At 45.5% G+C, this 13223-nt stretch overlaps 1 long non-coding RNA gene across 1 annotated transcript in view; it reads right to left on the reverse strand.

The window, feature by feature from the left end:
• Positions 1-7448: 7448 nt before the first annotated feature.
• Positions 7449-13223, reverse strand: part of LOC140426977 (uncharacterized) — a 40489-nt gene continuing 34714 nt past the window's right edge. The window contains exon 3 of the long non-coding RNA XR_011948356.1: positions 7449-10417. This is a non-coding gene — a long non-coding RNA (uncharacterized lncRNA). The remainder of the gene's footprint in view (positions 10418-13223) is intronic.

A 13223-nucleotide genomic window follows, 5' to 3' on the forward strand; every position in this document is an offset into this window, starting at 1 on the left:
CTTTGTGAATTTAAAGACAGTGAAGGATTGTTGCTTTTCCGGTGTGGTATTTTAGTTTAAGTGGGGAGAGTGTTGTGAACAATGGCTCTTTCAGAGGCTCAGAAGTTTTTGGGGGTGGAGAATGTCACACGTAGTATTTTACAGACATAAATGAAAAGCACACTGTTAGATTTGGCAAGAACATTGCAGTTAACGTTACCTGACAAAATGCGAAAAGATGAGGTAATTATGGCGGTGGTTAAGCATTTAAAGTTGCCTGAGACAGAGTTTGACTCACTGGAAATGGCAAAAATTCAGTTGCAAATTAAACAAATGGAACATGAGAAAGAATTAAAGCGGCTGGCATACGAAAGGGAGAGAGAGAGGAAAAAGAAAGAGAAAGAGAGAGAGGGGAAAAAGAAAAGGAGAGAGAAGAAAGGAGAAAAGAAAGAATAGCTCTAGCAGAACAAAAAGAAAAAGAAAGGGAGATACAGATCAGGGAAAAAGATAAAGAGAGGGAGTTTGAACTTCAGAAAATGGCCATGAAATATGACAATCAGCTAAAATTGGCAGACCTAAAGGGAAACGTACAGTTGGATGATAGTGAGAAAGAGCACCATCGTCGAAGGCTTGGTGGGAATCTATTTAAATATGTCCAAACATTGCCAAGGTTTGACGAGAAGGAAGTGGAAGCCTTTTTCATTTCATTTGAGAAGGTAGCTAAACAAATGAAATGGCCACAGGACATGTGGGTGTTACTGATTCAAACAAAACTAGTAGGTCGAGCTAGTGAATTGTTTGCATCACTACCGGAGGAGGTATCTGGAACATATGAGGAGGTGAAGAAATCCATCTTAAGTGCATATGAGCTAGTGCCTGAAGCTTACAAAGGTTTAGAAATTTAAGGAAAGAATTTGGTCAAACATACATGGAGTTTGAAAGGCTCAAACAGGATAATTTTGATAGGTGGATAAGGGCTTTGAAAATAGACCAAACGTATGAAGCTCGCAGAGAAATTATACGTTTGGAGGAGTTTAAAAATTCAATTCCTGATGTAGTGAGAACTCATGTGGAAGAACAGAGAGTTAAAACTGCAAGATTAGCAGTGGAAATGGCAGATGATTATGAATTAGTTCATAAATCAAAGATTGGTTTTCGACATCAGTTTCAGCCGGTGAGGGATAGAAACTGGGAACATGAGAAATACTCAAGTGGTAAAGGTAAAGGTGATCTGATGGGAGACAATAAAGAGAGTGTACCTCAGATTATAAAAGAAATCCAGGAGGGTGGAAAAGAAATGAAAAGTTTCAGATGTTTTCTCTGTAATAAACTAGGCCATGTAAAGTTACAGTGTTGGTGGTTGAAGAAAAGCACTGGAAAGGCTGATGTGGTAAAACAGGATAAGACGGTGGGGTTTGTTAGAGTGGTAAAGGAAAGCCCAAGGGAAGCGAAGGAGGTGCAAACGATTGTACAGCCTGTTCAAGAAGTAACTGTTAAGAAGGTGCCAGACGTCTTTAAAGAATTTACTTGTGTGGGTAAAGTTAACTCATGTGTACCAGGAGGAGCAGGTAAAGAAGTCGCAATTTTAAGAGATACAGGGGCTAGTCAATCTTTAATGGTAAGAGATGAGGAATTATGTAGTTTGGGAAGAATGTTGCCAGAAAAGGTGGTGATATGTGGAATCTAGGGTGAGAGGAGTAGCATTCTATTATACAAGGTAAGATTGGAAAGTCCAGTGAAGAGTGGTGAAGTGATAGTAGGAGTAATAGATAAACTATCTTGTCCAGGAATACAGTTTATCTTGGGTAATGATATAGCTGGATCGCAGGTGGGAGTGATGCCTATTGTGGTTGATAAGCCAATGGAAAATCAGTCAACTGAAGTGTTGAAGGACGAATATCCTGGGATTTTTCCGGATTGTGTAGTAACAAGGTCGCAAAGTCACAGGTTAAGACAAGAGGAGAAATCAAAGAGTGAAGATGAAGTTGAAGTGCAATTATCAGAAACGATTTTTGATCAGATGGTTGAAAAAGAACAAGAACAGGTGGAGGATGAGGCAGATATTTTTAGTTCAGGAAAATTGGTGGTTACAACAGAAAGATATAGAAATAAAGCGGATATATCAGAAAGCATATACGGAAGAGGAATCTGAGAGTATACCAGAGTGTTATTACTGTAAAAATGATGTCTTGATGAGAAAATGGAGACCTGTACATATGCAGGCGGATAAAAAGTGGGCAGAAGTTCATCAAGTAGTATTGTCGGTAGGGTATAGAAAGGAGGTGTTGCGAGTTGCACATGAGGTACCAGTGGGAGGTCATTTGGGAATAAGGAAAACTCAAGCTAAAATCCAGAAACATTTTTATTGGCCTGGACTACATAAAGATGTAGTTAAATTTTGTCAATCGTGTCACACATGTCAAGTGATATGGAAACCTCAAGCAGTGATAAAACCAGCACCCTTAATACCCATTGCAGCATTTGAGGAACCTTTTACGAGGGTCATAATTGATTGTGTAGGACCGCTTCCTAAAACAAAATGTGGGAATCAATATCTTTTGACTATAATGTACGTGTCTACTAGGTTTCCAGAGGCCATTCCAGTACGTACTATTACAGCTAAAAGGATTGTGGAGGAGTTACTTAAATTCTTTACTAGATATGAACTACCCACAGAAATTCAATCGGATCAAGGATCAAATTTTACTTCAAAGTTATTCAAAGAATTTATGGATAGCTTAGGAATAAAACAATTTAAATCAACTGCGTACCATTCAGAATTGCAGGGAGCGTTAGAAAGGTGGCATCAGACATTAAAGACAATGTTGAGGGCGTATTGTCAAGATTATCCAGAGGATTGGGATAAAGGAATCCCATTCGTATTGTTTGCAATTAGGGATGCACCTAATGAGTCTACCAAATTTAGTCCTTTTGAACTAATTTTTGGTCATGAGGTAAGAGGACCACTTAAATTGATTAAGGAAAAATTGGTGGGTGAGAAATCGTAAATTACACTATTGGATTACGTGTCAAATTTTAGGGAACAATTAAATAGAGCAGGTGAACTGGCTAGACAACGTTTGAAAGTTGCACAAAATTTGATGAAACAGGTACGGACAAGAAATCCAAAGTTCGTAGTTTTGCCAGTGGGGATAAAGTTTTTGTGTTGTTACCACTGGTAGGGGAGCCTTTAAAAGCTAGGATTTGTGGACCGTATCAGATTGAAAGGAAATTAAGTGAGGTGAATTATGTGGTAAAAACACCAGATAGAAGGAAGACTCACCGAGTGTGTCATGTGAATATGCTCAAAAGGTACTTTGAAAGGGAAGGAGAGAAAAAGGAGGTTTTAATGATTCTAACTCAAAGTGACGAACCAAATCCAGATGAACTTTGGACTCATACATATTATTTGGTATTGTATAATCATCACTGTCATCTTGATTTGTTCATGTCATCACCTATCTACCTATTTTGTTCAATTTTCTTTAACACTGTACAGAAAATATGTAACACGGAAAAAGGGGGGATGTGGTGATATGCATCACTGTAAATACACAAGGGGTTAATGTAAATACACTACAACTAAGTAAACACTAGAGGGAGCACCAGGGACATCATTACATGCAGACATACAGCTAATGAACATGAATTTACATGGTCGAGTGGCTTTCTTGTTTTGTTGGTGAAGTGTTGATGTTGATGTGAACGCCGTCAGTGTCCTGGTGTTTACGTAACCAGGAAGACATCAGGAGGTGTTCAAATGGTCACATCACTTTGTCGTCTGAGATGGACTCTTTTTTTTTTCTATACTTATGGTAGCGATGCAGTATGTCATCTGTGTTTTCTGACCGGAACTGGAGTCTGTGTTTGCAGTAGCGATGCCTTATGTCAGCTGCCTTGAAAGCTGGTCTGCTTGTTTGTAGTGTAGCAAACGTGAATTTGTAAGATTCGTTATCATGCCATGGTATGTTTGTACTCTTGCCAGTGTTAGGAGCTGTGCTGTCACAGTATCCTGCATTTGCAGAGTTGTACCATGTTGTACCAGTCGTTGTTCCAGTGTTGTTGGTTTTGTCGTGCTTGTTGTTGACATAGGTGCCTTTGGTATGCTTCTTGTTGTTGTCAGTATTGTTGATGTTGTAGGTTTTGTTGTTGTGCTTGTTGCGCTCAATGACCACACCGAGTGGAGAATTTCAGTCCTTCACAAAGTTACTTGTGTCAGTGTCCTTTGTGGCATCTGCTGTTTCATTGAGCGTGCCGCCTGATTCCTCGGCGCTCCCCGTCTAGAGTCATGTCCAGTTCACTAGAATCATCTTTGGCTTGTCGACGCTCCCCGTCTGGAGTCCTTTCTGGTTCACCTGAATCAGCTTGGGTTTCTTGACACACTCGTCCGGAGTCATTTCAGGTTCACTTGATTCATTTGAGGTGTCACTTGAATCATCTGAGGTGTCTTGATGCTCCCCATCCGGAGTCAAAACGTTCAGGAATGCATTTTCTTGTGGAGAGGCTCGAGTGGAGGAGGTTTGAATTAACGTGGTGTCACTGGAGTCACTAGTAACCTCACTTTGATTGTCGCGTGCCTCTGTACATACTAGCTGAGAACTGTCAGTCTTGCTGTCATGTTGCACATCTTGTATGGGAATTGTGAAGCCTTTGTCACTTGTCGCACATACAGTGGGTAGACCTTCAGTGTCTTCTTGTCAGTTAGATGAGCTGGGTAGACTGTCAGAGTCTTCTTCTGGGGGCTCAAATAATCTGGGTAGACTGTCATAGTCTTTTTGTTGTTCACGTGAGCGTGGGAGACTGTCATAGTCGTCTTGCTGTGCACTTGAGCGTGGCAGACTTGCATCGTCTGCTGCTGGTTGCTCAGATAAGGTTGCTAGGCCTTCATGGTCTTGTTCATGCAAGGACTGCGCTGTGGTGTCTTACTTTGCTCCCATCGTGGAGTCTGTCAACGAGCTCGCTGTGGAGGCTTGTATCGCTCTCTGTGTGGAGTCTGGCATCGTTCCCTGTGTGGAGTCATGCAGTGGTCTTGCCGTGGAGTCGATCTGTGCGCTCTCAATGGAGACGTGCAGTCGTCTCGCTGTGGAGTCTTTCTGTATTCTCTGTGTGGAGACGTGCAATGGTCTCGCTGTGGAGTCTTTCATCGCTTTCTGTGTGGAGCTTGGGACTCGTCGTGGTGCGTCGACCACTCTCTGTGTGGCGGCAGGCCGCGCTCTGTGGGCTTGTACCTCTTTCTGTCTCTTGGCGTCAGGTCGATCTCTGTGGGCTTGTACCTCGGTCTCTTGGCGTCAGGCTGCTCTCTGTGGGCTTGTATCGCTCTCTAACTAACCAGTCTAACTAACCAGTCTGCTCTAAGCCATGCGGTGGGTATGATGCTTCCGATCTGCCCGTCCTTCTCTCTAAGTGTCGCCAGTGGAAAGAGAAAGAGCATGTGTGCCTTGTCCTTTTATATGGATTGCCCCCTTGTGGTAGTGTCACCTCTGGGTGTCTTGACTGCCCATTGGTTGTGTCCTATTCTGTGTGTTCATTAGCTGTATGTCTGCATGTAATGATGTTCCTGGTGCTCCCTCTAGTGTTTACTTAGTTGTAGTGTATTTACATCATCCCCTTGTGTATTTACAGGGATGCATATCACCACACCCCCGTGGCGGCAGCAGCGGGAAGACCGGAACCTGCCTTCTCAAGAAGTCTTGTGCCTGCAGATACCTAAACCCATTCCCTGCTGGCAATTCAAATTTATCCTCCAAGGCTTTCAAGCTGGGGAAGCTCCCATCTATAAATAGATCCCCCATCCTCCTAACTTTTGTGTCAATATATGATATACTTGTACTTTTCCTTCATACTACCACAGTGGCACAAGTACACCAGGCGATTTCTGGTTTTATAAGGCCCTTTTCTTTTACAGAAGCAAAGCCCTAAGCTGAACCTGCTGCTGGCTGCAAACCCTCTGCTTTTACAAGACTAACTTGACCCTCCTTTCTTGCTGCACATCCAGGCATTGGATTGGCTGGAACCAGCTGCATTTATTTGTTATGCTTTCAGCCGTGTCCATTCCTGCCAATCCACACTTACAGCTTGATTTCTTGTCCGTGAAATAGAAGCTTTCTGGTTCAAGCTCCACTCCAGGTACTGGAGCATTTAATCTAAAATGACACTCCCATGAGAGTATCAGAGGTGTCCTCTTTCATTTCCACATACTGAGTGTGTAACTCTTGCTCACTCTTTAATTCCCTTGAGGTAGGTACCCCAGAATTTCTGAGATTTTAATGCCTGATTTTCCAAAGTTTAATTGTGGGTAGGAAGATTAAATGGAACATGGGCCATAGTGCCAAATCCCACTCTCAGAAATGACATTCAGAAGTTTCTGTTGGCAGGAGGAAACATCCGTCTAAATGTGGGTAACTGAATTTAAATATGTTGATGGCATTCTGATATCAGAGTTGGAGTTCTGTTACCAACCAATGTCGAGAGATCACCTACAAAAAAACATCCAATTATGTCAAATAATCACCTTAAAGTACAGGTCATTTAGAGAGCCTTTCCAACTAAGGAAAATCTTGAAAAAACTGTATTAGACCATTTCCCTGCTTGTTTCGTTTATTTTGCTTACCCACTGTATATTCCACTGTTGGCCTTTACATCTGTAGCCGTGGGGCTGGCTCTTTGACCTGCGATGCATTCAATAGAAGCAGCTTTTATGTGACAGAGTTAATGTGTTTTGTTGTTGTCCATGATCAAAGCGTTTTTATGCATAAGGTTAATGTGTTGTCTTACCCGGAGTTATTTGTCCCAATTTAAATGAATCTAGCAGCAAGCCTTTTGTGCATTTAAAACTTTTAATATTATCCATTATCACACATTTGTCCCGGAGATTTAATGCAACGTCTCTGTTTTGTAGCACAAAAGGCTGCTGCACTTTTAGGCCTGCTCGTCAGTTCTGATGCAGGGCTGAACCTTCCTCAGTGATCACCGTGAATGAGTGCGGACCTGCCTGTTGCACGATTCTCGCCAGTTCCATCCATCGCTTGCCATTGGGGTCCTCAATTCTCAGTGTCTCCTATCTGCAGCAGCCAGTGTCCTTGCAGAGACGTTGTACACCTCTTTCTGCCTTTTCTTCTGAAGAACGAACATCTTTTTGAGTCGCCGAACGGCAGAGGAGGTCATCATAAAAGGCAGAGTTGTCCACAGCTACCGGTTCATGAGCAGCTGTGCTGGCGAGGGACGATTTACAAGCAGGGCCAAACAATAACTCAGCAATGCCAGGTACATATCCTCCCAGCTATCAAGGGCCTTTGTCAGTAACTGCTTCACAATATGTAAGCCCTTTTAGACTATTCTGATTGTTCTGATTCTACTTGTCTTTGGCGTGGTTCGCCTCACCTGTAGTTACCTTCATTTGTTCAGCACTCCTGGTACCATGTTGTGTTCCGTGGTTCCCCCCGATGATGAAGACACAGACATAACATAGATGTGTTCAACCAGAACAAATATTTATTGTTTGACACATGGGAAGATAATGAACAGACCTATGTACAAAGTTTCTCATGTCTCTGGGGAGCTACTCTTAAGTGTGACTGTCCCACTATCCGTGCTACCACCAACTGCGTCAGTCACCTAATGCATGTCTGGCGCCATCCACTGGCAGGAGGACATACCTATGATTACATACATTGATAAATGATTTCATACATTTGTAGAGTTATATACAGATATCACCACTCTCCAGCGCACTATCACACACACAAACATTAGATACAAGTGGGGAAAGAGCAGTGGGTGTGTGGGCTGGATGGGGCACGCTCCACCATCATATCCTGGCACCGTATTGAAAAGGTGCCCAGACATGAAGTTAAACTGCTCAAGGAGATGGCCCGAAAATGACAGGAAGCTCTGCCCCAAGATTTAGTGACGCCTCGCTGGATGCTCTGCTGAATTGAGTGGAAGCCAAGAGAGGTGTCCTTGACGCAGATGATGGGAGGAGGCTGAGCCAACAGATAAACCTGGCATGTGAGGAAATCCCAGGTTGGTAAGTGCCGAGTGCCTCTACAATGCATGAAAGATCTCATCTGCTCTGCTAGTGTGGGTGAAATCTCAACTGCTGGTAGAGAGGACGTGAGCCTTGGTGGACCATGATAAGGTGATGCCTTATAGCCGCTCTGCTGTCCATCTAGTCTGTAGGTGGAGAGGCTGCTGTGAGTCCCTGGCCCTTCCACACTGAGAGCTCACATGCAGTCTAGGAAGGGAGGGGATGAAGGGGCTCAGGCTTGAGGGCACCAGCGAGCACTGCTGATGACATGGTGCTATGAGCCTTATCCTTGTATCTGCATGTTTTCACCGATCTGGAGGGTGCTGCATCAATCCTTCAGGACATCCTACAATGCAGCAACCACATTTTTTTTATTTGTTCATGGGATGTCGATGTCAGTGTCGGTATCACTGGCTGGACCAGCATTATCTCTGTGGCATTTTAAGAGTCAACCACATTGCTGTGGATCTGGAGTCACATGTAGGTCAGACTGGTTGAGGACGACAGATTTCCTTCTCTAAAGGGCATTAATGTTTTACGACAATTGTTTCATAATCATCATTAGACTTTTAATTGTACTGAATTCAAATTTCACCAGCTGCCAAGGCGGGATTCGAACCCGGGTCCCCAGAGCATTACCCTGGGTCTCTGGGTTACTAAACAATACTAGTGACAATACCACTATGCCACTCCGGCACACAATCCTGTGGGTCATTTGTAAGACTGGAAGCATTAGTAAGAAGCGTGAAACCCAATAATTCTCAACCCTTTTTCTCGCTTTGCACAAGAAAAGTTAAGGCACAAGAGGAGAGGGCCGGGAGGGGGCTGGCCTGATATCAAGTGTCTGACAGCCTTTGTGGATCGGGCAGTCCAGACGGCAGGAACCTGACTGAACCTATGGAGATGGTCGTCATGGAAACCTAAAGGTCACCCGTTCCTCACTTGCAAGAGAGCATGGCAAGAGGATAAAGCCCTGTCCAGCAGTCACAGCAGCCCACAGAGGACCAAGGACATTGGAGAGGTGGAAGAATATGCACCTATAGAGGCATCACAGCAGTCACCTGCACCTCCAACAGTGCAAAGAAACACACTTCAGTGGGTACCAGATGTGGTATCACATTCTGGTGGTCACTGCAGGAACATGTATCCGCAGCAGGAGACAGGGTCAACTCAACGCACTAGCACTCGGAGGACTGCTGAGGAAGAGGATCTACAAGGTTCGAGTCTGATAATAAACCTTTTGAATTGGCCTTCCATGAGATGTTAGAGAAACTGCTCGCAGGGGTGGGGGGAGAATATCAGTCAGAAGGGGTGGAGGACCTCAACAGACTGGCACCAGAGGTGCAGGAGTTAAACCACATTCTCTGTGATGAAGTGGTTCCAGGTTGTGCATGCATGGAGGTCTTCGATGGGAGGATGGTGGATGCCATGGGGAGCTTGGTGAAGCGGATTCTGCTGGAGTTGCATGCAGACCTGCACTCCATCGTTGTAGCCATGGATGACTTTTCACATTGGCTATGTGAGAAAGGGACGGGGCACCTCAATCTTCTTCCAAGTACCTCTTCCCCTCGAGGTCAGACAGGGGTCCTCGGACACCCAAAGGGAAGAGGAACAGTTGTTGGACACCCATGGGACCTCCATGCATGTATCTGAGGATGTCTAGCCCTTCTGAATCCCTCAGCCCTGCCCTCTGTGACTGCAGAGGGAACAGTTGTCCCACAGCAGGACAGCCAAAGTAAGCCAGGGTCGTCCAGGCCTCAGGTCCCCAGAAGATCCCTGCCAAGGTCATCCAACACAACAGGGCAAAGTGGTCATCACCCAGAAGTGTTGGGGAACAAAAGATTAAGAAGTTTTAATTTTGCAAGTGGTTGCATGGGTGCACAATGATTTTACAACATTTTTGTAAATATAATCCACTTGTATTTTAATGAGGTCTGAGATAGATAATTTGCTTTGTCGGTCTTAAGCTTGAGCCTACCTCCCCAACTTCTTCCGAGGGATACTCCAGCCTGCATCTTTGTTCCCCAGAATTATGTATGTGCAAGGAGGCAAAGGTCCTATGAGACATGTGCAAGAAGTCTCCCGTGCTCGCTGAGCCTTTTCCTTTCATAAGTCTCACCTCGGTGTTCACCTACCAGTACTGTCATCGCCTACATTAAACCCTATGTTAAACTTATGCTTTTTAACAAAGTCTCAAGATTCCACAGCCAGAACTGTGGGTCTAATTTTATGTCGGGGTTGGAAAATACGTCGAGCCATTCAAACCTCCGACTTTGGTGAAAAAGGATACTTTTGATGCTGCGAGAGACTGTAAAATCCCATCCCGTATCATGACCTATCCTCGCCAGAATCTACCTCGTCATGTACCAATCCAGCTCCTCCTTCCGACTTGGGCACTGTACTTCACCCTGTCTATTCAAACGTAGATAATAAAGATAGGTAGTGATAAAGATAGGTAGTAAAATAATCTGTTTCAGTCAAGCCACCACAACATCCAATATGGTAGGCTGCACATTAGCATAGTGGTTAGCTCTATAGCTTCACAGCGCCAGGGTCCCAGGTTCGATTCCCGGCTTGGGTCACTGTCTGTGCGGAGTCTGCACGTTCTCCGTGTGCCTGCGTGGGTTTTGTCCGGGTGCTCCGGTTTCCTCCCACAAGTCCCGAAAGACGTGCTGTGAGGTAATTTGGATATTCTGAATTCTCCCCGTGTACCCGAACAGGCTCCAGAGTGTGGCAACTAGGGGCTTTTCACAGTAACTTCATTGCAGTGTTAATGTACGTGTACTTGTGACAATAAAGATTTTATTTATTATTTTATATTATCCATCCACCGGGAACCAGGTAATCTCCTCGGAGAGGCAAAAACCATGGAGCTGGATTCTCCGATTTTGAGGCTATGTCCGGAGGATGTGTCTGGTTTCACAACAAAAACGTTGGTGCTGCTTCCACACCGATGCTTCGACCAGTGAGGGGCTAGCAGCCACCCCATGTAAAACCCCATGCCTCCATAAAATAAACGGCCAGAGAATTGCTGCATCCGTGGCCGCGCATGCGCATGCCGACAGCCTGTAGCGGTCGTGCCGTACAACATGGCGCCAGCCGTGCGCGGACCCGGCCTGCCAGATAGTGTCCCGCAGACACCCCCTGGCCATCCCACCAACCCTCGCTGAAGCTTGCCCGGCCAGCAGCACAGCTTCCCCGTCAGTCCGCAGCCGCCAAGCCGGGTTCCCGAAAACTGAGAGCACATGTCCCCCACGCCATCGGGAACTCAGCCCATCGGGGGTGGAGCATCAGGGGAGGGCGTCCAGGTAACGTCCTGAGGCCATTCCAACGGCGTACTCCTTGATGATGCCATTTTGGAGTGGGGGAGCATCTGGAAACAGGCGCCGCCCCCGATTCGGTCGGAAACAGGGATTCTCCGCCCAATCGCCGATTACGGTTTCAGTGTCGGGCAACGGAGAATCCCGCCCATGATTTTAGGAAACCTATGCCAATTCAGAGAACCAATTCCTGTCATACCATCTAACATACCTGGTCTGTTCCCTGGGAAGGAATTATCCATTGACGAATGTGTGAAGAAGTGTTAGCATATGAAATAAGAGTTTCTTCTTTCTTCTCTTTCTTTATGAAATACATCTCGAAAGGATAAGAAAGTGAAATGAAATGAAATGAATGAAAATGAAAATCGCTTATTGTCACAAGTAGGCTTCAAATGAAGTTACTGTGAAAAGCCCCTAGTCACCACTTTCCGACGCCTGTTCAGGGAGGCTGGTACGGGAATTGAACCGTGCTGCTAGCCTGCCTTGGTCAGCTTTCAAAGCCAGCGATTTAGCCCTCTGCTAAACCAACCAGAAAGTATGGGTAGTGTTACAATTATGAGATTTATAAGATTTGGGACAGTGGACACAATCGTATGGCCTCTTTGCGTCTGATTCAGTTACGCACTGAGGCCATTGAATCTCGCGAGAGGGTGCTCAGGTGACACTGCCAAGCTAGCAGGGGGACTTCCAGGGTGCCAGGCAGGCAGTGCCCGGGTGTCAGGTTGGCACAGGCAGGGATTAGGTCAGGGGATGCCCTGCCCTTAAGAGGTGGGGTGAGGTGAGGCTCGAGGACCACCAAGAGATAAGTTGGGCAGTGTGGGGGGGGGGGGGGGGGACACAAAAGCCATCTAACCTACACTATGCCATTATCATCCATATGCTTATCCAATAAACTTTTAAATGCCCTCAATGTTGGCGAGTTCACTACTGTTGTGCAGGTAGGGCATTCCACGGCCTCACCACTCTTTGCGTAAAGAACCTACCCCTGACCTCTGTCCTATATCTATTACCCCTCAGTTTAAGGCTATGTCCCCTCGTGCCAGCCATTTCCATCCGCGGGAGAAGGCTTTCACTGTCCACCCTATCTAACCCCCTGATCATTTTGTATGCCTCTATTAAGTCTCCTCTTAACCTTCTCTCTAACGAAAACAACCTCAAGTCCATCAGCCTTTCCTCATAAGATTTTCCCTCCATACCAGGCAACATCCTGGTAAATCTCCTCTGCACCCGCTCCAAAGCTTCCACGTCCTTCCTATAATGCGGTGACCAGAACTGTACGCAATACTCCAAATGCGGCCGTACCAGAGTTTTGTACAGCTGCAACATGACCTCATGACTCCAGAACTCAATCCCTCTACCAATAAAGGCCAACACTCCATAGGCCTTCTTCACAACCCTATCAACCTGGGTGGCAACTTTCAGGGATCTATGTACATGGACACCTAGATCCCTCTGCTCATCCACACTTCCAAGAACTTTACCATTAGCCAAATATTCCGCATTCCTGTTATTCCTTCCAAAGTGAATCACCTCACACTTCTCTACATTAAACTCCATTTGCCACCTCTCAGCCCAGCTCTGCAGCTTACCTATGTCCCTCTGTAACCTGCTACATCCTTCCGCACTGTCGACAACACCACCGACTTTAGTGTCGTCTGCAAATTTACTCACCCACCCTTCTGCGCCCTCCTCTAGGTCATTGATAAAAGTGACAAACAGCAACGGCCCCAGAACAGATCCTTGTGGTACGCCACTTGTAACTGAACTCCATTCTGAACATTTCCCATCAACCACCACCCTCTGTCTTCTTTCAGCTAGCCAATTTCTGATCCACATCTCTAAATCACCCTCAATCCCCAGCCTCCGTATTTTCTGCAATAGTCTACTGTGGGGAACCC

The sequence above is a fragment of the Scyliorhinus torazame genome, chromosome 7 (genome assembly GCF_047496885.1).
Source record: "Scyliorhinus torazame isolate Kashiwa2021f chromosome 7, sScyTor2.1, whole genome shotgun sequence".
NCBI lineage: Eukaryota > Metazoa > Chordata > Chondrichthyes > Carcharhiniformes > Scyliorhinidae > Scyliorhinus > Scyliorhinus torazame.